This window comes from Morus notabilis, unplaced genomic scaffold (assembly GCF_000414095.1).
Source record: "Morus notabilis unplaced genomic scaffold, ASM41409v2 Scaffold70, whole genome shotgun sequence".
In the NCBI taxonomy this organism is placed as follows: Eukaryota; Viridiplantae; Streptophyta; class Magnoliopsida; order Rosales; family Moraceae; genus Morus; species Morus notabilis.
In genome coordinates, this window is record NW_010365594.1 from 456,872 (window position 1) to 461,829 (window position 4,958).

Below are 4,958 nucleotides of genomic sequence, written 5' to 3' on the forward strand. Positions count from 1 at the left end.
TTTCTATGGGAGCAAAAGAAGAATGCTGATAGACAACTCAAGTATCAGTGTCACTATTTCTTTTTTGAGGTAGATTTTTGGTGTAATTGGCTTATTTTAACTGTATAATTTCTTCCATTAACTCATTAACTGATTTTTGCATATTTAGAATGAACAGATTACATATTTATTAGATCCTAGTCAAAGAAATACTCAGGTAAGGAGGACTTTTTTTTCCCTTTTTAGAAGTTCTTATTATAGTGCTACTTATGAGGGCTGTTATCAACTTTTTTCTCCAGATAAGCGAAGATGCTAAATTAGGGATCTATGTTGAAAATCTCACAGAGTGTTTACGTACAATGTCAGATGTAAAGCAGCTTTTAATGAAGGTTTGCTCTGTAATGCCACATAGTTAAAATGCTTTTTTTTTAATTAAGTTTTGAAACTTTTGACAGTAAGAACCTTTAAAGAAAGCTCGTGTTGCCTTACCTCTAGAAGTTTGCACTCAATCTTTTTCGAACACCCTGGTTGGCTCTTTCAAGCACCCACGTAGTTGATAATTGCTTCCCCCTATTTCTGATTTCATTGATATATATTTAGTCATTGATGATTAGAATCTTTGCATTCAACAGCTCAAATGAAACTTTGCATTCAATTAGTTGCGACCTATGTTTCTTCTGGTACATTGAGAATATCTCCTAGGGCTAATTACATTTAGTTAAGGTAATATATGAGTGACAAATAGTTTTTTTTCCCTTTCCCTTCTTCTTCTACTTCTTATTCTTCTTTGGTTAAAATAACAATAACAAAAGAGAACGTAAATTGTTGATGATATAAATATTTGTCTTCAATTTGCATCTCCAAGTATGTAAAACTTGAAAAAAAGATGAAAAGTAAAATTAGTCAAAAGTGGATTAGCAACATGATGACTATATTAGCTCTTACAAAATAGAAAAATAAGTCATTATTAAGTCCTGCTTATCTAACGTATTAAAGAAACCATCAAGACTAACACATTAAAGAAAACATGAAGACTATGTTAAACTAAAAGAAATGACGAGGGAATGGTATTCTGTCAATCTAGCTTGCAATATATCTTACTGATGAAGTTATTCCTTATTTATTGGGTGTACTCTTTAGCATGTTATGATTTGCATCGAAGAATTTAGTTTTTCTTTTGCTCTCAAATTTCTCTCATTTTATTCAAATTTTATTTCAATCTAGCATGTTATGAAGTTATTCCTTCTCGGTTAGGATTTTGTTTTCCTCTTTTTTTTTTTTGGCTATTTCTTATCATTTTGATATGTTTAGCGTCAAGATCTTTGTTTCATGAAAAGAAATTTTCCTTTTGAGAACGTGGATTATGGGTTCAACTTGAAAGTGTTGTGGATGATGCATGACTTCTACTTCCATAAAGATTTCTTTTTTTTTTTAATTTCTTTGTTTTGTTGTTTCTTGCACTTGGGTTGCATAACACCATAAACTATATAAATTGTATCTGTGGACAGAAAAGATGGGATTCTTATAGCAACTGAGATTAATTTTTGACAAATTTTAGCCACAATTTTTGATTTGTGATTTAGATCTTTTATGTTGTGAAAGTGAAAATTTCTTTTGCCATTCACTAGCTTTGTTTGATTGCAGCACTCTGACCAGCATTCACCAAAAGTACGCCATCTACTTCTTAGCAGGTGAAATGCTTATTCCCTAAGTCCTAATTTTCAATTACGCTAAAATCCTTCTTTTATCGTTTTCGCATCCTTCTCCATTAGGATTCTATGCACATTGTTGCTCTTAATTTATTTTAGCCCGCACATTCTCTTGTTTGCAACCATTTTTCAGAGCATAAAGCGTGGACATTTATTTTGACATTTGATTTGCATACATTTGTCTTGTTATTTCCTTTATTTATTTATTTTTCTTTACCTTTTATTTGTCGTTAGCCTGTTTTAGGTGAAAGTCGTTGTCCTCTTTTATCTTTATAAAAACTTTATTTGATTGATTGTTATATCTTTAATCTTCAGGTTGTTTCCTTTTGATGGTTTATTTTTCTACTTTCTATATTGCGTTCTTTGCTTTTCAAGGTGTCGTTTTATTTCTTAATTGTGACGTTGCTTGTGCTGTTTCAACGTATTAAAGGAGAGGATTGGTGGGATTGCTGGTATCGAATTTGAGTTGGTACTTTTCAAGTTGAGTGAGAAAAGTGTGGTGAGGGTTTGACTCTGTATGTTCAGTGTCTTCGTCTCTAACAGAGGCTCTCCTTCGAGCCTCTTCATGACTGGTTCTTGCTTGCTTCCCTTGGAACTCCACCCCCTTTAAAAAAGGGTGATATGTCTCTCTCCCTCTCTAATATTTGAACTATTTTATTTTATTATTTGCTTCTCTGACTTGTGATAATGTGGCATCTTTTTATGAGTTTTTGTAGGTTAAAGTGGTTTGTTCATAAAATGCGATCTTGTTATTTCCTCGTAACATTACCATTATTCATTCCATATATGGTTGCTTTTGTTGAAAGAGTTAGGAATCTCTTGAGTCTTGCCTCGGAGCTGCAGGGAGGGAATTGATTTGAGTGGTTCCTGGATCCTTCTAATTTTAGTCGTAGGGGCATAAGTCTTTCGGAAGTTGCTATACTATCAATCTTTTGAGGTATTTGGCTAGAAAGGAAATGAAGGACTTTTTAAAATACTGGGGGGATAGTTTTGTTTTGTGGGATAAACTGAAATTTTGGGTTTTTTTTTTTTATATTTTTTTTTCTCTCTCATTTTTTTATATATATTTTTTCTCTCTCATGGGTATACTGATATAGGGACTTTGGTAATCCAAGTTTTTTTTGTTAGCTTTGGGTGCTGATTAGGCTGAGTCATGTATGGGCCTTAGCTCCTTCTACCACACTTGAGGGTCCATTCAACTATGGTGAGTTTTCTTGTCTCTCACTCTCTCTTCTAATTTATCAAGTAAGATCTTACTCGGTTAATCCCCAAAATTATGAGTTTTTTTCCTGCTGGAATCTTACTATTCAACAACTTAGTATTGAAGGGAACATTGCAATAAATATGGAAATAATGGTTATGGTTATTCTATTATAAATCTAGGTTCTTTTTAGTCACTGTTCGAGAACGAGGTTCATTCCTTTTGTGCTCCTTTTTTTTTGGTTTTGGTTTTGATTTTTTCTCTTTTCTTTCTAAGGTTGCCTCCCACCCCCTCTGTTTCCTACTCTTTTCTCCTCCGGCTTTTTTCTCTATCCTTTTGTTTCACCTCTCTCCGCCTTTTGTTTGTGCTTTCCTTCTATGCATTTGGATGAACAAAGAGCCATCAATTTTTGCGACCATTACCAGAGTGGTTGTTGTCTGTTCCATCTGTTTTCATTTTAATTATTTGAAACATATATGTGCACTTGCATACCTGCGAATCTCTTGTGTAATGGGTAACTTTGTGAGATATAAACACCGAATATTGTTGTTGCTAGTGTGTTATATCCATTCTTAGAAAGAAAGGGTGTTAGTTCCATTAAGAAAACATCAATCTTATGATCAAATGTTGGCAAGCATTTCTTAGTTGCCCGTAACTTGTTTGGTAAATCTGTCCTTGTTGCTAGAGTGTTATATCCATTCTAAGAAAGAACGGGTATCAGTTCCATTAAGAAAACATCAATCTTATGATCAAATGTTGGCAAGCATTTCTATAGTTGCCTGTAACCTGTTGGGTATAATGTCTGATAGATAACAACTCACCATAGTTGCTATGATAAATAGCAGTCATATGATTACAAATGTCCTCCATTAATTATTCAATTCATATTTTTGTTATGTGATTCCTAATATGTGTGATCATGTAAATCTGTCCTTGTTGGTGGTAATAAGGTGCCAGTATTTATGCTTGTGTTTTATCCTACCCACACTGCTTGCTTCGACACATCTTTCATATCAGAGGTAATGAATTTAGTTGCTGCACACACACACATAGATGTGTGTGTAAATTTTTGGAATGATGAATAATAATCATAGCTAGATTTGTTACTCTTGATGATCTCTGATGTAGAATGACTTCATGTAGGGAGTTCTAGAACTCAAGATCGGATGATAGCTGTTGATACTAAGCCCGTAGATCCTACATGTGATTGATTTTGAACCCATCATTTTATTTATTTATTTATTTTTGGGAACAAGCATTCAGGCTGCATGTGATTGCTTGGTATGAATGTGATAGAACTATCAACGATCTCCAATAGTTTGTATGTTAATAGCACATTATTTTTCTTCTTTAGATGTAACCCCCTCTATGTCTGCCGAAATTACCCTAGAACAGTAGAGCCTAGATCCAATGCCTTGTTACAGTAGACACAATAGAATCTCAGCTTGTGTCATATCACATCCGCTCAAGTTTGAACATTTCCTGATTATGTTTCTCCTTTTGATATTTCATTTCTTTCCAATGGTTACAGTGCATATTTACACTCGTCAACAAACAATCAAGGGAAATGTTCCTTTGTATGATCTCGTTTTGCATGTTTGCTGTGGATGTTGAACACTACTAATATGCTTTTTCTTCTTTGTTTCAACCTCATTATTGCTAACATTTTGTTAAACCTTTTGTAGTCCTTATTCTAATTGCTTAAGAACTATATATAGCCCTTCAACTTCATTTCTCTTAATTTATTTCACAGAGCCCTTCAACCTCATCAAATCTTTCATATAATACGTCATGTGGTGAATTGAAGATGAAAAACCTTGTTTTTCTATTATATTTGAATGTTTACACGGCAACATACATATATACAGCACCTGTTACGACCCATATGCCTAATCCAGGTCCAGGTACAGATGGGCCTCACACGGGGCCCAAACCCTGGCGGGTCTATCGAAGGAGGAAGGAGTTGGTTACAAACGGTTACAGGATTAGCAAATGAGGGAGCGACGCATGGCAGGCTAGTTGCGTTAGCTAGGGGATTTAGGAGCTGGGGGGCGGCGTTAGTGGGTGGG

At 34.4% G+C, this 4,958-nt stretch overlaps 1 long non-coding RNA gene across 1 annotated transcript; it reads left to right on the plus strand.

Annotated features, from left to right (window-relative positions):
* Positions 1-233: 233 nt before the first annotated feature.
* On the plus strand, positions 234-2,193 carry LOC112093607. Its single transcript, XR_002903132.1, has 3 exons — positions 234-368; positions 1,624-1,670; positions 2,119-2,193. It is a non-coding gene; the product is annotated as an uncharacterized LOC112093607 (long non-coding RNA).
* Positions 2,194-4,958: the final 2,765 nt, after the last annotated feature.